The sequence below is a fragment of the Cebidichthys violaceus genome, unplaced genomic scaffold, assembly GCF_023349555.1.
Source record: "Cebidichthys violaceus isolate CVI_PGR_0920_01 unplaced genomic scaffold, fCebVio1.0.p SCAF_7, whole genome shotgun sequence".
Taxonomy (NCBI): domain Eukaryota; kingdom Metazoa; phylum Chordata; class Actinopteri; order Perciformes; family Stichaeidae; genus Cebidichthys; species Cebidichthys violaceus.
In genome coordinates this window covers 11,767,871-11,791,737 of record NW_027176927.1, presented here as the reverse complement: position 1 = coordinate 11,791,737, position 23,867 = coordinate 11,767,871, and the positions used below count along the sequence as shown (strand labels likewise).

The 23,867-nt window shown below is 41.4% G+C and overlaps 1 long non-coding RNA gene across 4 annotated transcripts in view; it reads right to left on the bottom strand.

Moving 5' to 3' along the window:
- LOC137891715 (uncharacterized) overlaps window positions 1–23,867 on the bottom strand; it is a 95,158-nt gene that overhangs the window by 23,611 nt on the left and 47,680 nt on the right. For 3 of the 4 annotated variants that reach the window (XR_011105366.1, XR_011105363.1, XR_011105364.1), the window contains 2 exons: window positions 15,153–15,232; window positions 689–751 (listed from right to left, as the gene is read on the bottom strand). This is a non-coding gene — a long non-coding RNA (uncharacterized lncRNA). The remainder of the gene's footprint in view (window positions 1–688; window positions 752–15,152; window positions 15,233–23,867) is intronic. The other variant, XR_011105365.1, reaches the window with a different exon arrangement.

The window sequence follows — 23,867 nt, the reverse complement described above, 5'->3', positions numbered from 1 at the left end:
TAAAGATGGTACAGGAGAAGTAATTCAGTTTCTGTTTCATATTGGAGGGTAAGAAGGACTTACCAAAAGACTTTCTCTCCAATTAAAATGTATGGCAGATCTGTGACTTTACATTACAACACTTTTCCAAGTCTTATAGTGGTAAAAGTAAAAAGAGTAAATGTACTTGTAGTAAACCTGATGATGTAGTGGTGGCTGTGCCAACAGCTACAGTAGTTTTTCTAGTAATAGCAGTGAGTCTTCTGAAGCTTCTGTATGCTCATTTTCACAGTGTGTGTGTGTGCGTGTGTGTCTGTGTCACAGCTGTGAATGCAGTAGATGAAATGTGCAGTTGTAACACATTTAACAATATCATATAGAGGCAATGGTATTCTTTCCTGCACCTATTCGTATTGTCATGGGCACTCACAATGACTCAAATTAAAAGTCCCATTAATCCGACAGTGTAATCCCCCCATTGCATGGAGCGCCTTATTCAGCCTGATTGTGGATTAGAGAACACTGAGACCCTGTGTTGGTGGTCACTGATGTATAACACCTCATGAAGATAATATGGTGTGTGTGTGTGCGCGTGTTTCTTGCTGTGCTGGTGGTCAGCATTGCGTGCGTGTGTGTGTGTGTGTGTGTGTGTTGGGGGGGGTATGTTGTACATGTGGATAATGTGCTTCTTTTCTTCCTTTGTGGTTACCTGGTGAAGGGGAAAATCCCTGTGAGGTGGTCTTCTCGCAATGTGGACTATATAGACGGGGGGCTGTAACAGAGGAAACAGTGAATTAATAAAATAAGCCCCCCAGAGTAGAACACTAAGTCAGAGGCCTCAGATACGGGAGGGAAAGCAGAGTTTTAAGGAGTAAAGCAAAAGAGGGACCAAAGAAGATATGCCACCATTTGCCAGTTTTCTAACCCTATAACCATCCACTCAGAGGTTTACACATCTGCTCTGAATTTATAAGAGCTTGATGCACGCTGACCATATTTCATGTGTTTATCTTTGACGGATGCAGACAAGTTATTTCAAATGTTGTCTCTTTGTTCCCCACAGAGTAACACACTCATTCCAAGTTTGGATTTGGGGTCATCACCCTAAATAAGCCTCTCTAGTCTGACTCCTTGAGTTTACAGGACACTTTTTTAGTCAATCACCCTCCCTCCTCACCCTCTCTCCAGCAGCTCATCATGTTGGTCACACGGTGTCCGTTATTTGTATGCACAGTACCCCTAACTATCTATAAAATCCTAATTCCAACCCCCGCAGAGTAAAAGAGAGTAAATGCACCTCTTGACCCCACCACATCTCATTCCCTGAGATCATTCGTTAAACGCAAATTGGAACTGGTGGGCAAAAAAAAGGCAGATGGCGAATGGGAAACTGAAACAGTAATAATAATAAACATTTATATCCCTCTGTTGCTGTATGGGAAAATCTATACTGTACAGGCTTCATACAATCATAAAAAGGTATCGGTCAGAGATGCACGGCTGCACAGCTCTCACTGGAGCTTGGAATGAATGTATTCATCATACACTGTTGTTGCATCCCAAATGGGGACAATCTTAAAAGGTGGTCCTAAACATAAAAAACAGTTTATCTTCATTTGAAGCACTGATGCATAGTGGTGTGTGTGTGTGTGTGTGTGTGTGTGTGTGTGTGTGTGTGTGTGGGGGGGGGGGGGGGGGGGGGGGGGGGGGGGGGGGGGGGTTCTAAGAGATGTACAGTTTATATATTCATGGCTGACTTTTATAGCCATGAAAACGAGGCCCACTAGTCTACGGTAGCAAACAGGCAGATATTATTCCATTTCATCACCATGAGCTTATAGCACAGTGAAGCTGAGTGTTGATAGTTTATTATAAACCATCCCCCAAGTCGAATATGTGTGGTCAGAACTGAACACTATGCATACTCATTAGTCTGGAGTGGTCTTTTTTTTCAGCAGATACAAAAATGGGTACAAAAATGTTATTGTTCGACTATTTGGTAAATGGTGAAGTAAAAATTAAAAAAAGAAATCTTACGATGAGTAAATTCAATTAAAGTTGTTTATATTTAATTGGAATGTCATACTTTTATTAAACTCACATCTGTTTCAAACATTATATTAATGTCTTTAAGTAATGTAACCGTGGCAAGCAAAATCAGATGAGTTTTTGATTTGGAAATGGAACAATTTGCTGTTACTGAAGTCCAACTTGCTGGCTAAGCTGTTGCTGCACCCCTGAGATGCTTACAGATTGGCACCAATATCTTCCTATTAGATCAGCACTTCTTGTGAACAGTGTGCCTTTTTCTACTGCAGTCATTTATACATTTTTGCAGGCCTGCTGGAATGTTTCCCTGCCCAACAAACCAAACGTTTTTTTGGAAAATCCTGCTGTATTAATGCAGGATAGATGTACCTTGGTCATGCTGTAAAAAAGCATGGGTGGGCATGCACAAAGTGTCAGGTACAGTGCAGAACAAAAATCTCCTAATCCTTTAACTCTTTGCTATTCATAATTATTTCACAGGGCAGCCGTCCCAAAGACATACGGCCCCTACCCTGCTCAGCCCAGTCTGCCAAGCTCCAACACTGGGTTTGATGTTCCTCCAACATCCTACAGGGTATGATTATTTCATTCCTTTTTTAACATAACACATCAATTATTCAGCCTTTGCTAGACCAGATTTGATATATCTTCTTTTTTTTTTTGATTTAGCAAAAATGACTGCATGTGTGTATGGGTGTGCGTCCACCCATCTAAGGGGAGACTGAATATAAAATGTTCCGCAAAGATAATACCTCATGCCTTGGATGATTGATGGATGGTGAAGGGGTGGAGTAGAAGCAGGGAAGAAAATGCAAGTTCTCTGGATAAGTGATGACTGCATTAGCATAGGATGGCAAATGCTCCTTTCACTCTACAATAAATTGCCTCCCATTCTCAAGGCAAACTGTCCGCAAAACAAGTGTAACTGTGACAGTGTGCGTGTCTGTACGTGTGCTAGGCACTTTTCTTGTGCTAATTCTGCAGGATTTTTAGGCTGTAGTAGCACTGCATCAAGCACAAGAAAGGATTAGATTATTATACAATGACACCTCCAGGTTTTGCAATGCAGTTAAGTCACTGGATAGCAATAGTAAACTTTTACTCTATAAATGAGATGAAGTCCTGAAAGTTAGAATTTAGTCCCTAAAGCATTTCATTGTTAAATTAATTAGCTTGTGATGCACAAGCCTCTCATTAATTCATACCTTTACAAAAATGATTCCTTTATCCTTTGGCCTCATTTCTTCTCTCACTCCCCCTTTCTCACCGTCTCTCTCCCCTGCCATTCCTCTCCTCTCCTTACATCCTCATCTTTGCTAATGAGCCCACTTAAATCCATGCCAAAACACAAACAGCAAGAGAAGAAGAAATAGGTACAGTGCTTACTGGAAGCTCTGTTTGTTAAAGGATTCATCATGTGAGCTGTTTTCAATAAATAATATATGCAAACGCTGACTTTTGTCTGCAGACGAGACTTCGGGAAATGAATTATGCATTGTTATTTCTGGATAGGGCAATACCGGGACAGTGTGGCAGTGTGGTGTGTGGGTGTGTGTGTGTGAGAGTGTGTGTACCCTGGTAGATACAATTTCTGAGGTCTACAATCACATCACCTATGTGAACACAACTCACTGTGATTACAACTCTGAAGAAAATGTTTTGTGTGCAAATATGTACACGATCCCACCTTAAGCTCCTGGAGGCTCATTTTGACTTTGTGTTCAAACTTGACTCCAAAGGATCACAAACACTCCTGTTCAATTAGTAGTAGTAGTAGTAGTTCATCTTATGCTAACGAAGTCTCTCCTTTGGTCAGATGATGTAAAGCAGGATTTATATGTGAGTGAGTTTTCACTCATTTGTCCTGTGTGTGGGAAGTGGCCCTCCCAGCACATTTGTGTTTACAGTATTTTTTTTCTCATTTGATCTCTACTCTCTCCCTTCTCTCCTCTTTTTTTCCTGCTGTTTCCTACTCTGTAATCACTACAACAACAAAGGAAGTTGCGTTCCCGCTAGACAGTGGAGAGGTTCCACTGGAAATGCTAAAATGTATGTGTGTGTGTGTGTGTTTTTAGACTTCTCGTCTGTTGTCACCGGGGGAACATGAGTGGAAAAACTTGATTGAAAATCAGGAAAAAAGGGAATAATTACAAAGAGGAGAAAGGCACCCATCCACCCGCGACAGCAATCATCAGTGATCTCTGCTGTCATTTCATTCCGCAGTAAATAATTCATCAAAAGAAACAAAGGGGAAACAAATATGCAAATAAATCCCGAAAAGGCCAGTAACATCGGCCTACCGCCACATGGGAAGAATAGTAGTGGATTATTATCATGGCAGGTTATGACTGTGATGAATCTGAATTCCTCATGTTTCATCTACCTTGACAGTACTGAAGTCACACATGCACAGAGACAGAAAAAAAACCTGGAGGGATTTGAGGATTTGATTGAGGAGGGAGGGATGGAGGGATTAAGGACAAGGGGAATGGAAGGATCGAGGGAGGGGGAAGGAGAGGCAGGGAAGAGGGGTAGCAGACATTGGAGGGAAGAAGAAAGAGATTTGGGAGGGGACGGGAGGAAAGGAGGGAGGGAAGCTTTTGAGGGTGTATTCGACAGTACTGTGAAAGGTAGCCATCAAGAGCTTTGATGAAAAGTGCAGGCCTTCTAAAGCTTAGGAGTGACAGCATATGATTTGGTCAAAGCATGAAGCTTTTCAAAGGTAGACATTCTCACTCCTATTTTATCTCTCTCAGGTTCAGTGTAACTTTTGGGCTGAGCTCTGGCAAAATTCAAAAATTGGTTTGACAGATTGTCTGCATGTGGTATTGTCCCTGTGACTTACCAACAGTAGGCCAGCTGGAAACGTAGACATCCTGAAATGAAGGGGAATTACATATGATGTTTCAACAAACTGTCGTAGATCAGCAACTATTTTTATTGAGGAAGTGACTCAGAATGCGGAATTCTGTATGCTTAAAAGAAACCTCATTGTCATTGCCCTTGGTTCTTTAGCCATACAAACGTGCTTAATAAAAGAAGCAATGCATGAACGTTCTTCCAAAAACCTATTTTAAATTTATTTCAAACAAGAAAAACTGAATTTATCACATTTTTTTACACATGAAATCCCTTTTTTCCATCCCTCATGCTACAAACACAACCCTTATGGATGTTATATGTGTTTCCTCAGTTGGCAACACCTTAACACGCGGCCACTGCTTTGCCAATGGCCACCTAGTTCTTTTGGAGTGGTGCTTGAGGCTTATTAGCAGTTTGGCTCGGCATCAGCAATATGGACAGGCTCTCTGAGCCAACGGTCGTTAAAACTGAGGGTTGAGGTTTACTGTCCCAGGTCAGTGGTAACAGGCAGCCTGTCAGATGATACCAGTGTGTCATTTTCACACACACATACACAAATACATTATGTTGGAAATAGCATGCAATTTAACACCTACGCACATAGACGGACAAACACACTCATGATACTGCTCTTTACATGTAAAAGCATGCATGTGCACAAAATTGAAATTGCATGCCTGTGAGGCTCTTGTCTGATAATGGTGTCTAGTTCACTCTCTCACACGGTTACACACACACACACACACACACACACACACACACACACACACACACGCACACACAGATAATAGTGTCTAATTTAGGCCCTCATATCTGTAGAGTTCTCCAGAGGACTAGACCTCATCAGGAATATATTGGTGACCTACATACTACAGTAGGAACGCACACACACACACACACACACACACACACATATCTCTCACACACACACACACACACACACACACACACACACACACACACACACACACACACACACACACATACACACACACACACACACACACACACACATACACACTGGCATAACTGCAAATGCTTCTATACTGGAACACAGACATCTACAGTACAGGCATCTGCAGCACATGCATGCATGCAGAAACAGGCACAGAAACAAACCTGTACACCCCTGGGTAGAACTAAGCCCACACAATCAGATACACATGCAGGCGTATAAATATGTCCATAAGATGTACGTGTCTGTGGCCACCCACTCCAAACAATGTACACAGACATACTGTATGCAGGAAAAGATGCACTCCCACACCTTCTGTCAAAGGTCAAAAATGTCCTTCTAAAAAAAGATATACTATTAATAATCTATATTGAAACCTGCGATGTGATGATGGTTGGAAAAGTTCTGCACATATTGTTCAGCTGGTTAAGGAGGGGTCAAATTCACTTTTAGCCTGCTGCTTTATCTAGACTGGCCTTAAAAAAAATTAGGTAAATAGACTGTTCCTGTATAGCGTATTTCTAGTCTTCTGACCACTCAAAGCGCTTTTACACTACATGTCATCATTCACCCATTCACACCCATTCATACACTGATGCCTGGAGCTACCATGCAAGGTTCCACTTGCATGGTCATCAGAACTATCTAACATTTATACACCCCAGGAACAGCCTGCGGGAGCAATTTGGGGTTAAGTGTCTTGCCCAAGGACAAGGACTAGTGGAGCCGGGGATCGAACCGCCGGTCCTCTGATTGAAGGATATACATATATATTATTTTTTATTTTTTTAGAATGGTGAACAGATCAGAACAACTTAGTAGATGTCCATCATCGGGAATTAATGGACACCCTGCAGCCAGTCAGAATCAGGTATTCACCCAGACCATAATATAAAAACAATTACATTTTTACATAACAGTGATCGTAAAGGGTCTTTGAGCTCATCTTTCACTTTGTCAATAAAGGACGCCCAGGCACTGGTGGTTGATTTTTTTGGCATTTGGTGTCTTTCCACTTTAAGTGGTTGTACTTTTCTGCCCATAGCAGATCTGCCAATGATATGATACAGTAACTGCACCATGTGTCTGATGAGGAAGACTGGAATCGTATCTATGCTGTATTATGCATTCCGTTGGCACCAGACAGACCTCCAGTCATCATTCATCATTCATGGGCATCGTCTGTCAGCTTCACAGTCCACTAAATGTCGACAGGACCTGACGGAGAGTGAGAGAGAGAAAATCTCAACAAAACATGCCAGAAGGCCTGACTCACACTTATCACCACTGCAAACACTGAGTAAGTCAGAGAGATGTGAGATGTGAGATGACACGACAGAGAGAAAATTAAGGGGTCCTAATATGTTTGAATGATAAGAGCCAAACTATATTCAGTGGCATGCTAGGCCCCTGCTAAAACGTGTATGCCAAAAGGTGGAGACCTACGCTGACATTTATGAGTGACTGTCTGCTCAGCTCCATGTTTATATGTGGCTAAAAGACCCTGACACACACAGTAGTGGTGGCTACGTATAATGGAGAAGGAACTGAGGTTGGACCACGACTGATCTAGAAATAGGCATTCGAACCAGCATGGAAACACATTAACTATTTTCACGTTTATGGGTGGTGAGAGGGACTCGGCTCAACAGCGGAGAGGACCTGACTCATACATCGTGGTGTCCTCACTTAGCACCGCAGCTAAAATGTAATGGCAGCTTTTGGAGCTGCGGTTGGAGCACAGCTGATGGAGCACTCACTCACTCCCACTGTCCTATCTATTGTGCCTTTGCAATATGTGACAGTGGATTGTGTTTGGATGCATGTCTGTCAATAGAGACAGTGGGGATTGCATTGACTGAGACATGGAAATTATTTGATGTGTTAATTTGAACAGGTATTAAAGTCCCAGTGATGCGGAAATTAGAGCGTCTTTAGCTTCTGCACTGTGATGTATTACCCGGTGACAGAATATTTGAGCTGTGTACAGTAACAAGAGGGATTTAAATAGAACCCTTTGCATTTGATTAGACCACCAAAAAGTGGGTGGGTATAGAATGCCTTTATCTGACACACATGCAGTGTTCCCTAGAAATGTTTCACAAAGTTGATCCTGCTTCCCTCACAGAATGTGCCTAGAAGGCAGCACCAGTCACTGATTGTGTAATTATCTGCTGCCTTCATGAATCAGATGCTAATTACAGGCAGATTCTGCACACAAATTGAATGGAATTGTGCTTTCATGTACATATATATATATATATATATATATATATATATATATATATCCTGCCCTTAGAGGCAGGAAAGTTGAAAGTTTGAACTTAATAAGTTGATTGAGATGTTTACTGTATCTGAATATCGGACAAACTCACACAAGGAAGCTTCTGCCCGAGGAGGACAAAATTGATACCTACTTTAGTAGTCGTAGGCAAAAACTTAGAAGCATATTTGCTAAAAGCAAAATGAAGCCTTCCCTCATATAGAGGAATGCATAAACAATAGCAGAAGAGCATGGTAAGAAAAGTTGACACAACAGTCTGCAAGTTTTACTTATGCCACAATATAACAGGTTGGGGAAAGAAAACATACAGTATTTCTGATACACATTCCAAAAACAATAAGAATAAAATATTGTTATTGTGAGCAGTACAGCATGCTTGAACTGTGCCTAAAGTACATTTTCGCAAAGCCTAAAATGTGTCTAGAAATTCTTAGTCATCCATTTCCATCTCAAGCTAAACAATTTCTACCTATTGAAATGTATCATAACTGTTATTCAACATTCCTCCCAAATATTTAATCTGATTTAGGACTGTGTGTACATGTATGCACTAGAATAAACATGTATTACTTTTTTGAAGATATTCTTCAGTGTATGTCATTATGTTTACTTTGATGCAGATTTGTACGATTTGATATTACTCTAGTCATCTTTATTTATTATAGAGAACATAATTATTTTTTTACAATTATCATATTTTGTTATGCTAAGTGTCTTTCTGTTCCTTTATCTACTATTTCCCTCCATAAACGCAAATGTAAACTGTCATGCCAATAAGGCAGGTTGAAATGAAAAAAAAAATGATAGAGGGTGCAGTGTGATGATGATATGTTTTGATTGCATGTTATTTAAAAAAAAATGAGACAGAAAGCGAAGGAGACGCCAATTTAAAAGGACAGAGAACGTATGAGAAACTGACTGACTGACAGACACAGAGTAAGACGAGGACGAGAAGGAACAGACAGCATTTTGTAATCATACATTCAATGTGTGCTACCAAAGAGCTGAGCCACTGTTATGTAAACCAGAATGAAACATTTATGAGCAAACCGTCGTCTCACTCTCAACCCATTGGGAGAGTGCATGAATGACCCATATGGTGGGTTGGCTGAAACTCATCTATGGCAAACAGGAACACTTTGAAAGTTTCAATGAGCAAAGGCCCATATCAAACCCAGAGACAAAGACAGATGTGTGCGAGGGTAGGAAAAGGCACAGCCTTTATTGGCATGAATGGAAAAGATCATCTGTTGCCGGAGCCGCTAAGGTTATATTCAAAACCTTAAGGAAAAAAGTGGAGAGGGGTGTTGGGGGTGAGGGGAGAAGAAGAGGGACAGATATGGGGGGTACACACTGTAAGGAGTAAGGGAGGAATGAGGAGAGAGACAGGGATTAGGCAATAAAAGACAGATGAGATCAAGAGACACCGCTGACATGCTCAGGCAGCGTATGTTTTCTGTGAGCCTGCGAGCAAACACACACATATGCACAAACGTTGTGATGTGGTCAGCTGTGACTTTGTCTCTGACTGGGTGTATGAGATGTTTAGAGAGGGGCTGTACTGTAGGAAGTTGTGCCAGATCCCCAACACCACACCCCACCATCATAAGGAGAAGGGGACTTAGTGGGCTTTGGGCTTCTGTTGTGGTTACTTTAATTCTCTCCCTCTCTTTTTTCCGTCTCTGACTCTCACTCCATCCCGGTCTGTGCTCCCTGTCTGTTTCTCGCTCCAACGCTCTGTTTCCCTTCGGCTGTTTCTCCGCATTTTCTTCTCTCTATATCCATCGATCTTTCTCTCGTCCTTAATCTCTCACTTTCTTAAAGGCAATACACGAACATGAAAAACATTTGCAGTGATCTAACGGCATGGTATCTGCATTCAAGTCGGCAGTGTAAATGTCTCTAGCTCAGCAATACGAGTAGAGCTTTGTGACAGTGTGTACACTGGGACACTACAAAGTGTGAGTTTTCGGGAAAAGTCACAAATGTTAAAGAACCTGATCTTTTAGGCATGTGTTAGCCTAAATTTCATAAGATGAACACAGGAGGAGTTTAGAGTATGACTATAATAAATATAAGAACCTCCTGCCAGATAAACCGCATGGCTCTGTAATCATAAGGTGGTGGGCTTCCTTGAGGTTTAGGGCTTCAGTTGTGGTTGCTTTGTACTTCAGTGCAATTCTTTTTTTCTGGGATTATCATGACGTTCACTCAGCATTTCTCCCATCACTCAACCTCTGCCTCTCTCTCACCCCCAGTCCTTTTTTCTTTCTCCCACAAAGTGTGATTCCAATATCCTTTAATGACTTGAATATGATAGGTGTGTACAATAACCAGAGCTACATTTTGTCCTTTGATTTCCTCAGACCCCCTTCCTCCTCTTTCTCTCTGTTCTTACATAAACCTTGCTCTGTCTGATGAAAAACAGATATCATACCCTTATTCTAACTTAAAAGAAATGTTGACCTGCCTTCTGTGTCAATATAGCCAAACAGGCTGGATGAAGACTCTTAAGATCTGAGTAATCAGACACAGACACCGACACACATGCGTGCCACCACACACACACATACAGACAGAACCCTGGGTGCATTTATACACACTTGGAACCAAACAATCTAATTTTCTGTCTATATAAGCACACATAGTTTTGCCATCCACCCCCACACCCCTTCTGCCCCTGTTTCCTGAACCTCAAACACCCACACACTGCCTCTTGATTCAATTAAACTAGAGTCAAGCTTGGATTGTGACATATATCACATGGAGGGAAGTGGGAGATGTGTGTGTGTGTGTGTGTGTGTGTGTGTGTGTGTGTGTGTGTGTGTGTGTGTGTGTGTGTGTGTGTGTGTGTGTGTGTGTTCGTGCGTGCGTGTGTGTGAATAAGAAAACTTCATGACCTCCTTTGCCATGGCCCTTTCTGCTCATTGGGGTAATGGATAACTGACCTTTGACCCCCAATACATTCTATGCCTGCTTTCCACTGCTGCTCCCTGTGTTTCTTTCCCCCCATCTTCTGTGTTTTTGTTTGTTCTCTTCCTTCCCATCTGTCCGTCTATCTGTCTGTCTCACTCAGTCTCTCTTCCCTAATGAGACAGGGACTGTCCTCCCTGTGGGGAAAGAGGTCGCAGCCCCTGACACACACACATAAACACACAGATTAGCATACAGACATAGACTGCACACATGCATACACATGCAGAAAGGACACATGCAGACATGCACACATACATGCAGATAAAAGGACAAACCCCCACCACTACCGCCACACACACACACACACACACACACACACACACACAGACACATGCACACACTGACCCAGAAATCCCATCTCTAGTATGCAGAACATCAGTTAGCTGATGGTGGAGCTGATTATGCAGCTACCCTCTGCTAGCCCACAACTCCCTGTTGGATATCTGCCTTTAAAACCCCAATCCCAAATGTCTTTTTAGCATATCAATAGAGAATTATATATTCCTAAACAGTAGGACTTGCATACATATATCTTTTCACAACTGTCTCATCTCATCATGTCAGAGAATGAGCATATTTGAAAAAATACACATTCAGGCAAACATTTCACACTAAAAGCATCCAAAAGTAACATTTAGCTGTCACACTGATGTAAAGACTACAGAGGTTCCCCATCATGATTTGTTTTTCCATCTATCAGCATATATTCTATAAAAATATGGTATAAACAAGTGCACATATGTTATCTTCATAATAGCTCATGATAAATTAAGCTGTTGGTCAACTCGCCCACAATTAGCAGCAACTGTTTAGCATGCACTTTGTTGAGTGACAGCAGGTGATTGGCATCTCAAAAGTTTAAAACCATATGGTAAAGTAATGCTGATCGATTCCATAGAAAATGTTACAGGAGTGAGGATTTGTTCATTTCAACATTTAAATGGACATATGACTTGAAAGTGAGAACATTTTGATCATAAAAAAGTACACAATGTTATACTGTATTGTATTATTGCGGAAATACTTCTAAAAGGTCTGTTGTCTTACTTTGGATATTCCTAATGACCTGTCTAATGTAACACGGTGAGTGATGAAGAGTTATCAGGGCAAATCAGAGAGAAAATGACCTGATGTCACATGGATGAGTTGATAGAATCAAAAACCTCACAGTCTCTCTTCTTTTGCTGCATACTCCATTTATCTTCAATCTGAAACCTCTGGTAGAAGGTAGACCAGTCAGCAGCAGCAGCTGCAGCAGCTCAGAAACTAACTTCAGATCACTCTACAAACACTTTGGCTTGACTGTGTCCCAGAGGGCTGGCTTTATAGATTGGTGCACTGCAGGGGTGAGGAGTGGTGACCCCAACAAAGATTGCTTGCTAAGCACATAGGCAAAGTAATCTGGCTCTATGTGTGCGTGTCCACACATGCAAGTGTGTACATACACCATATGCTTGTGTATTTGTCAGCATGTGTCTGAGCATGTCTGCAATTGTGTGTGTGTGTGTGTGTGTGTGTGTGTGTGTGTGTGTGTGTGTGTGTGTGTGAGTGTGATTGTGTGCGTGTGACTGTGGGCGTGTGTGCTCGCCTGCTTGCAGAGGAGGTGGTCCCTGTTGCATGTCCATTGATAATGCCATGCATTGCCATTCTGCATGTTTTAGCTTGGTAATTGAAAGGCCATCTGTGGTCTACTGGGGAGGTTTAGTAAAGGGTAAACTACGAAGCTCATTATTTCAGGAGAGGATTGCCCTTGGAGGCCAAAACAGATTAGTTTGTGTCCAGTTTAACCTTCAGAAAACTCAATTACTGTAGGTGAGGTGTATGCATGTGCAGTATTCATGCATGTTCTTGAGAGTTTCTGCACACTTGCATACATCTTCTCAAACAACAGTAATAAAACAAAGTCAGGCTGACCTGTAGTCCTCGGTAGACAAAACCAGCTAGCATTTTGTCAAACAAACAATGCTGTCTTAGCCAAAACTTTGTCCAACAGCACACAAAACAGAATTTGATTACGCAGTGAATGCGTATGTGCTGGTCTGCCTTTCTACGACTGCTTGGTCCGTAAACATGGAAACAGACATGACCTGCATGTCTCAGCAGTTTCCTGTGTAAGCCGAGCCCCGTCTGTGTGTGTCCCCATGGCTCTCCTGTCACTCCTCAGGCCTGCAGAGCAAAGCTTTCCACTCTATTAGAGTGTCTCATGTCTGCGCACTAGCCCATGTGTGTATCTGCATTTACATGTATGTGCGTTTCCATCTGTCTCCTGTCACCAGCAGTCCTCTCCACACTATTAGGACCTGTTAAGATCAAAGGTCATTTCTCTGAAGGTTAAAGTTCACCCTTCAAAAGGTGAAAAGCCACCAGGGTCAGGTCTGGTGTGGGGTGACATTGAACAAGCACACAGCTGAAGGCTTGACAACTAACACCTTTGGGAACTTAGAGAACATCCCATGTGGGCGGTCAACACTATATTCGATATAAAGATGTACTGCAGTTTTCTTTCATAGGTAAAGTGACAACGGAAATTGCCCTGAGAGAGAAGAGGTTACGAAACAAAAACCTAAAGGGTAATATAACACTAATTTAAGACTTACAGTTGCCATAATTATATTAGAGCCCCTTATGGGTAGGATTTTTAATATCTCTCACTTTTGGTAGTATCATAAAAGACCGTGTGACAGAGAGAAATGCATGCCCAACCGTTTACCCTCAAAGATCCAGCCAGGGGACACCGGCATTAAACACATAAAATCAACACATAAACTGCACCGCCATGTTTATTTATTTCCACAAACCAAAAGGCAGGCCGTCAGAATCATTTAAAAAATGCTATCACATCATTTATAGGGCAAATAACAGTTGAAATATGCTGTAGCTGCTAAATTAGCTGTTTACAATAGAAGGATATTATAAGAACAACAAACATCTCAGTAAGGAAGAAGGAGTGAGAAAGAGAGATGACTCATTTAGAAACGTCTCGTGTCAGTCTGTGTTGACAAGAAGACTTGAAAGGGGAGGAAGTCCAAATTCACCCTTGAATTAAGGATAGGGTCTGTGTGGCTTACATACACAGACATCCGTTAACATTCACACACAAACACACCCGCGCACTCGCACTAACACACTCTCGCACACACTGCCCAGACAAATATATCACCCAAGCACCAAGTCAACCCATTCACCCAGCCCCAGCAGTTAAAAACAAAGTTTTCCCCTCCAGCTAAAGTCAAGCCTCAACATAATTGAGTCTGCGCTTTCAAGTGATTTTATTGAATTCCACTTCACTGCAGTATTTTTATTGTTTTTACTTTGTTTTCTATACTGCTGCACTGTTTTATTGTGTGTGTTTTAATGTTTGATACCTTGGGAAGACTGGTGAAATAAATGTCATCATGCGACTATACATTCTCTTCTTTATGTTTTGTTTTGATGCATCTCTTGAGGATATTTGCTGCTATCACTGCTGGGATATTTGCAGTGCTGAGATATGGTTACGGCAATGCAACCACGACACTTATAACTAGTGTATTTACTATATTCCAAGTCTGATTAAAGCAAAAACATAACCACATTTATCATATAATCAAATTACTATCCAACCATCAAACTCAAATGTGTGTGGGTGTCTTTCTGTCTTTATGTCTGTCCATCCTTTGATTTTTCTCGACAACCTTTCATCTGATCAACATCCCACTTGGCGGATGAATTGCTGAGCACCCAAGGACGTGCAGTGTCAAGTGCGATCACTTGAGGTGTATGGGACACATTTATTAACACTGCGTTATGTGCACACTGTGTAGTGTATTGAAAGGGGACCCCTACTAACTGTTTCACTGCATGTTGGGTACAGCTCGCTCTCCATCAACATGGCTAGGGCATGCAGCTATGGCAGGTGTATAGTTTAGGACCCAAGGAAGTTCAGTGTTGAGCGTAAAGTTGTTTGGATGAGCGGTTCCCGAGAAAGCAGCAATAACGGAGGCCAAGTGACCGGCCCGTTCAAACAGGCACTGCGGTAGTAACCTTAAAAATGGGAAGCCACCATACCTTGATTTTTGTCTGCATTGTTGCTTAATCATCAGTGGCTATAGCTGCGCAGCCAGGGGTCCTGAGGATAGACAATGTATCTAAGAGATGAGAAAAGAAACAATTGTTTAGTCTCCTTCTCTTACACATGCTGTACATATATTTGACATACCACAAATGGACATACAGCATATGGTTATACAACATAAAACAAACTGGATACATCATACACTGGTGCTATTACCCAGTGCAGATAGACATACACACACAAATACACAAAGCTTAGACAGGCATAATGAGGGCTAATATGAGGCTCTCAGTAGATGTTATCACAAAAGAACGAAGTAATGTAATCCAGCAGGGAAAGAGCCCAGAGCGAACTCCTGCTGCTTTTCTTCTCCTTTATTGTAATGGTAGGAAAAAAACTTGGTTTCCAAGGCAATCTTTTTTTTTTTTTTTAATTTGGGGTATTTTTGTTGAATGGACAAAACCCTGATGAATGCAATAATCAATAAATGGTAATGGTATTGCCAGTACTTGTCCAAAAACTTTCAATAACAACTACCTCCTTTCTCTACTTCTCCTACTTAATGTGTGTGTTAACAGTATCTCTGAGGCATGTTTGATCAATTTTGTGCACATTCCTTGATAGTCCAGTCGTGTTTTTCTACCCTAAAATACTCACTCATTTGAAATCGCTAAACCTCTGAATTTACTCCCAGCCCACACAAACACAAACCCCCTTAAACCCCAGAGTGTGTGTGGGTGTGTGCATATGTATGAATGTGTGTCCATCTTCTCTCCAGTTGAACAGGATGTGGGAGGTCAAAGGACAGGGTCAAAGGTCAAAGCCTGACTAAATAATTACCAGATACTCTTTGCGACGACAAACACACACACACACACACACACACACACACATACACAATCAAACACACAACTTCACGACTATATGGGTTGTTATTTTTGAAATGTCTGGACAGTGTCTTCCTCTGCAACCCCCTTAGCTTGTGCACACACCTTCACCTATATAAAAACACACACACTTGAACGTGCTCTTTTTCCCTCCCTGTCTCACTGGCACACAACCCCCAGTGACCCCAACCCCCAGTCCACCCTCACACACACATAATGTCCGAGCCTGAGTGCTTGTCTCACTGACAGGCTATCAGTCAGGAAACAGAGGGGAGAAAAGGAGACGAGAACAAGAGCAAGAGGCAGGGTGGCTAGATTTAGCCTGTCAGTCACAAAAGGTCAAGGGTCGCACTGAAAGCCCATTGACATGTATGCACACACGCACATACGTATGTGTGCACTCAAACACACACACACACACACACACACACACACACAGAGACAACAGTATTCATCAAAACAAGGTCAGAGGTGGAGGGCAGACAGCTGGCTTGGTTTACAGAGAGAAAGAGAGAGGGCAGACAGCTGCGTAGTTTTACTAGTGTCTGCCCCTTAAATAGAGACTGGAAGAAAGTTTAAAGAGGGCACAAGTGAATGTTTACAGCAGGGCAAGGAGGTGCAAGCACTTATTTCAATTGTTTTGGATGAAGTTGATATCTGTAATATACCTTCAAGAAATCACGAGCACACTGAAAGAGAATCATTTGATCAGCGAAAAAGAGGGACCTTGGAATGTAACTGGATCAGATTCCAATTTTTGTCTTGATATTTTTGCAAAACTGCTTAGTCTTTTCCTGGCATCCTTTGTAAACTGTTAAACAGGAATGAAGCATGTAAAACAAAAACAATCCCCCTGCCAAATCCTCTGTTTTTCACTCTATGTCACTGTGGCGCACCTAATCATCCAGATTAGTCTAGACTGGAACACACCAATCCAACCCCCTGTGTCTGGACTAAAAACCTCTGTCCTTTTAAGTCCACACCCTGGTAATTAGCGCCATAATAAGAAGAGATAAGCAAAAAGACCTAAGCGGAAAAAACACACACACACACACACACACACACACACACACACACACACACACACACACACACACACACACACAGACACACACACACAGACAAATCCTCACACAACCTCGCACATGTTCACATAAAAAAACCACGTCATGCACTGAGACAGGTAAGGTTATACACAGAGAGACATGCACTTCCCCTAGACTTCCACTAACCACAGGGCCCACTGGTCAGGTATTTGTGCTCACAAGCTCTGACCAAGACAGATTAGACCATTATTGTCTCTGACTGCTGGAGAATTTGGCTGTGAGGTGAGAGAGAAAAGAGTTGAGATCAGGTGGAGGGAGAGGATAGAGAATTTTGCTGTAGATTCTGATGGCAATGACCGGGTTAGTGGTTAATAGTCAGAATGGACTTATTTGTCATGTAGTAATTTGAGTGTAAGTGTTGCTCACTGCCTTATTTATTCAGTTAAGGTGGAAATCTATGGTTGTTCTGTGGTTCCAAGATTGTTATCTGCTGACACAGAGATAGTACATTTTTGTACTGGTTGAGTCACTAGTAATTGTGATAAACAATTGTTTTTAAATCTCCTTTTCTTTTGCATTATGTTTTGATGCTTTTAATGGTTTCATGTGAAGCACTTTGAATTGCCTTGTTGTTGAAATGTGCTATACAAATAAACTTGCCTTGCCTTGCCTAGTATGGAATATGCATTTGCAATTGAGAGTAGCAAAATGCATTTGTATGAATATGTCCTGTATGCCACTTTGCATTTGTTTAGTCCTCCCAGTAGGAATTGTTTTCATGGAGTACCATTTTCACCTGCAGGGACCCCACATGGAGCCCCGAGGATGAAAAAGTCAGACTAATGTGATCGCTCAGGGCAACACAAAAAGCCAGGCCAGACCGAACAACATGGGTGGTCAAGGTAGAGCGGCCAGGTGGGTTAAAAAGGAGGACCCGAGCTGAGGAGAATGGAGTGGAGCATGTGGTCGACACAGCGGGAAACTTAGTGGTCATTTCACCCATGGACACACACATACACACACCAATTGATAGACTTACTGATAAAATGATAGATGCATGGTTATCCAAACATGGAGACAAACAGCATGACAGGCCAGAAGCCAGATGAACAGATAGGGATGCATGCAAGGCTACAGTCACACACACCCAGACACACACAAACAGAGACAGACAAACTGGTCAACCTGACCAGACATGCTTTGCTTTGCCTGTGGGGATGATCAAGGGTAAGCTGGGATACACGGTGATTTGTCTTATTAATGTTGCACTGTCTGGGTCATAAAAACGACTCCTTTCTCACTACGCATGCAAGAGTAATGCTTTCCTTGTGATTTTATATTATCATCTCATCTCCCAACCCACCATTGATCATTTGTGTGTCTAGGAAAGGTGAATAATAAGTGAGGGTTTGTGTGTTTAAAAATTCAACAAAACATTATACTGTATAAAAGCCCACACGTTCGATGCAATGCAGGTGTAACATAGGTACGAAGTGAATAGGAAAGCAATGCTAGGGTTAATATTTCATTTGCAAGATCACTTATATTTTTTATAAGGCTGTGTCAAGAACACTACAAAAGCCATCCATCTAACAAGTAATTTCATCTCACATTCAGCCTTCAACTCTGTGTGGGACTATTTTCAATGCCACACCTGCTCACAACACAGTTTCTAATAAAACTCGGCCCCGTCCCACAGGACAAATAAGACATAAAGCACTATGGATGTTTTTAATCTAAAGAAATGCTAATGCAGTTACTCGCCTGTTTACTAAGCAACCTTTAAAACACAACTTGCACCTGCCTAAGGCAATGAGAACTAAAAGTTGATACAAATCATTGTTATTTCTCAAAGTCGTTTGCAATCGCAATAAAAACAAAACCAGATGTTAACTATCAGATTTCAGATCAGCATTGTTAGTTGTACTGTTATCAGAAGGAAACCATCTATACAATACCCAAAGTAGTTAGCTTATCAAATTTGGATGCATACAGTTTCAGGAAGACAATGCATGGTAGGCCCATTAATAATAGAAGTATAGCAATAGCAATAAAGATGTCATACAAAACTCATTCAAAGATGATGATAATGATGATGATGATGATGATGATGATAACCACACAGTCCCACCTACATGAGAGTTAATGTATATCTGCAACATTTAATTTGGGTCTCGTAGGACCCATGGACTCCAAATCGCCTTGCAGCTGCATTTGGGTGAAATAACAACACTGGTTTATCCTACACATTCTTGAAACAAGTTATATTAGAAACAATAGTGCAACATGAATCCAATCAGATTGGCAGAATTGACAGAAATCCAAGGAAGCAAATGTTTTAGGCAGCACGATTGCATATAAAGTCAATAGAAAACTGCAATTATTCGCCCATAATTCACACTTTCTGCACAGCTAAGAAAAAACTAAAACACCAGTACAAGATGGACATAGGGAATTTAGAGCCTATTGAGGCTACTCTCTAGAGCACTGTGTATCTGTGTATTCATATTCATCTGAGCCAGACTATAATAGTGCATTAGTACGATGTGGTGTGACAATCCAATCTGATGGCAATAAAAGCTCCACCCAACCACACTGGGAGTGGAAAGATTTCATGCAGACGCCTTCTCTCTTGCTAAACCAGGCGAAGGGAAACGACGCATGGCACAATGGCTCTGTTGTATTATTAGCCCCTCAGAGGAAGCTACAATTGTCGGATCAGACTCCAAAAAAAAGAGTAAAGTAAGTCTGGGAAAATATCAGCTTCCTGTCCATGACTTCAGGGTTTAGCCTGAGTAAGTGGTTGCCTCTGCCTTTCTGCCTGTCTCACTGCTTCACACACTCTCTGACCCTGTGTCTTTCCCTCTCACTCCACAGTTATTTGGCTGGCTCCTTGTTTACTCAGATCAAACTTGTTAGGGAAAGCCAAGTGAGTTTAAACAAACACACCGATCAAAATTAGCTGGCATGGAGGCACCACAACACATCAATGCTAAAACACCAACTGCACCAGTATCTGATTCTCTTATGGTACACCAGAGATTATTGCTGTAATTTATGCTGACATGAATAAATCATTTAAATCTGTGTGTGAGACTGTGTGTGTGCGCGTGCACATGGAGATGAGATGGTGAGGGAGGCTGAGAAAGTGATAGGGAAATGAGAGACAGAATGTACTTAATTTATTATGATTATTATTTGCTCTAACGGTCAGATTTGGTTTCCGAGGAGCTCGTCTGAGCTTTCAACGTTCAGTGGGAGCAACAAGCTCTCAGACATGAGAGAGAGAGAGAGAGAGAGGGAGAGAGAGAGAGAGAGAGAGAGAGAGAGAGGGGAAATACCAGGACATCGCCTTCCAACTTATCTGGTTGGTAGCCAGCCTGTATCTCCCCGGGGCAGCACACTGTCTGTCTGACCTCAACTGAACTGAACTCAACTGCAACAGTAGTCTCACTGCTCATGATGTGGAGCTGGAGGAGAAGGGGTTTGAAGGGAGCTGAAGACAGTAGCAAAGATAGAGCGGAGGAGAGCAGGATAAAACAAACTCACTTTACATGTTCCTCGCAAAGAGGCAAAACTCCAGTCATCCTCTCCATTAAACTGCTGTGAAGAAATTTGGTAACATTAATGCAACTCAAAGAGCTAAAATGAGTCAATATTCAAAAACCAATACATTGCCCATCAGCTGGAATTACACACAACATACAACAAAATCACGTAATGTTGATTGAGAATACATCTAAGAATTACTGATGAACTGCATATACAGAGATAACATCACAGTCATCACATGCTGATGCTCGGTCAGACCCCTTTGGCCTTTGGAAGGGCCACTTTCTCGAGGACTGGGTAGCCCAGGGTGTCAAGCTATGGCGCTCCACTACGGTCGCAGTAAACGCGGGGTTCACTTGTGAATTCAACAAAAACACTTGCTTACGTTTTGGAAATACATTACAGTTGGGCTTAAAATAACCACGTAAACTAAGTAAAATGCAAGCAGTGTAACATAAGTTCAAAAAACTGTGTAACTTGAAAAATAACTCAACAACACTTCTGGTACACGGACCCTGGTCTCCTGGTTGAAAGTCCTGTGTTAGTTTGTCTGGTCCACTTTCCCTGCCACCCACAGTCATTTGGGTCTTTATACTACGTTGTCACTATCAAATGTCGTTTTTTACATTCATGATTGAGGTATATTGTAATTATTAGTCATTTTCTCAATTTGTGTTGGTTGGAGAATGACAGTACACAGGGTGATTAAGGTGATAGCTTTTCTTCTTCTATTACTTAGTGTCAACATAATTTTCTTCCTAAAGCCAATGAAGCATAATTTAAGATGGAAATAAAACACAATTTGAAAGGGAGAGAGAGATACAGAAAGACAGAGGGATGTGAAGGCAGTGAGTAAATGCACATGGAAGAGAACAAAAAGATTTGAGATTCAAGGTTTGGGAATGACAAAAAAAAAGAGGAGGATGGAGTGATAAAAAGGCAAGTAGGGAGGGAGAAAGAAAAGGAAGGAGAAGGAGAGTGGGTGTCCATAAGCATAAGACATAGTAAGGGAAATGATGGAGTTGGCACCAGAGTGCAAAGGTAGAAAAGGGGAGTGATGAGTTTGGAAGAAGAGTTCAGCAAAGGCCTTGGATCCAATCAAACGGCTGTTTTTAAAATAATGTTTCAACAGTCCCTTGCTTATAGCTAAACATCAACCTTGGTCTTTGAATGGGTACTTGTTTTGTGCAGAACACTCCTCTGTGGCCCCAGATGAACTGTGCAAACTCACAACTGTATGGGGAACCAAGCATTGCTGGATTAGCTAACCTTGTTTCACTCCCATGAAGATTTATTCACACTTTTGGAGATGTGGAGCCAGTTTTGGAGATGTGCTTGAAATATTGCAACCCAAAATGGGACAGAACAGAGACAGTTTTGGTTGCCTGAATATTTAGTCATGGGGAGCCCTGCATCAGTGAACCTCATTATTTAGGAGTTTACTCATCAGTGTTATGTTTACATTGAGAGTTTAGTAATGTTGACTGACATGCCATCATAAGTTAAATCAAAACCAAAGGTAAATTATGTAATCACAATACTTTCATGGGTTCCATAGCCAAATATACACAGAATGTCTTTAACCATTACTGCAGTTTGGAGGACGTGGTGTAGCATAAATATCACATTAAACAGAACAATTGTTGTTTCTATTTTCTTAAAATTTAAATTATTATTTATTATCCATTCTATGAATGTAGAGTGAAGGAATTTGAACTGGGCACAGTATGTTATTTTCTTTGCATCACTTCCTTCATCCTTAAGAGATACAAACCCAAACCCTTAAAATGTTTCTAAAACTTTTAAAACTTTTATGTAAACAAGCTGACTTTTTTGACAGCTCATTGTTGATTTTGGAGTAGAATTCTCCTTCAAAGCATTAAAATGATGCGGTTTATGAGGTGCATTGGTAGCAACCCTCATACATATAGGATACATTACTACAACAAATAATTACTGAGATTTCAGCTCGGTCCACAGTAATTCTCATAAGAAATAAAATATGGATTAGGATCGATATAGAGAGTGTGAGTGGCAGAGGAAAAACAGTGAGTTCTACAAAGTGTGTGAAGTCTCAGTGGTAGCGGTGTTTACAAAACTGAGCAAGAGGCACATACAAAAGTAAAGCTCAAACACTACTATATGGTCACGCCTCATTACGTGCACAAACAGAAGTGTCCCACAAGCGCAACAAGGTGACATCAAATGTACACGGTGTGTACAATTCCTCTGAGACAAACTTATTTTTCAGAAGCAGACGAAAAATGAAAAAAAAAGACTTTCTTTCACAGGCACAAACAAACACAAATGTGAATTTTCTCAAAAATACAAACTCCTGAAGATACATGAAGCCTCTAACAATTTCAGAACACGACCTGCATCTATCAAGCTCTTCGCAAACCCATACATGCATGCATAAAGGTTCTCACTTGCACATATGTGCAGTGCGGCTGTCTGCCTCCCACATGCAGTGTTTGTGACGCAAAGGAAAAGTCATTAGACTCGCACTTCCTCTCCAAACAGAAGAGAAAGAAGAAAAGATCGTCTGACATGAAACACACAGGAAATGTGTGGGTAACTGCCTGTATGTATATGTGTGTATATGTGTGTGTATATGTGTGTGTGTGTGTGTGTGTGTGTGTGTGTGTGTGTGTGTGTGTGTGTGTGTGTGTGTGTGTGACCATTTGTGTATTTATGCACATGCATGTGTATGTCCCCTGATCTGAAGTTCTGCCCCTAGGGCTGCTGACCAATGTCTTGTAATTGAGTGCCTTTGATTGCTTTCATTGAGTAGACTACAGCTACAATTACAGACAATTAGAACACACAGCTAAGGGTTGGCCTGCTCAGCAGACAAAGGTGATCTTGTGGGTTCAGCATTTGTCTAAAGTGTCTCCCCGTAATGTCCATATTTAGACATGACTAAATTATATTAAACTGGAGAGTACCCAATTTAGTTATGTAATGTCCAATTCTTTATTTTTACGAATCAGCATTTTAAGTATCAGAGATGGACTGTCCAACCACTGTTGTAAGAACTGGAAACATTGTTGATTAGGGTGAACACGTCCCACCTCACCTTAAAATAATGACAGATTGTGCGCTTTTTAAAAATAACACATGACACATAACGATAGGTAGCTCTGAGTTTTGTATATGTGTGCTGGATCATGCTGGATGTGTTTTTCAGACAAGGCAGCAAACCGTATAATATCTTAACTCA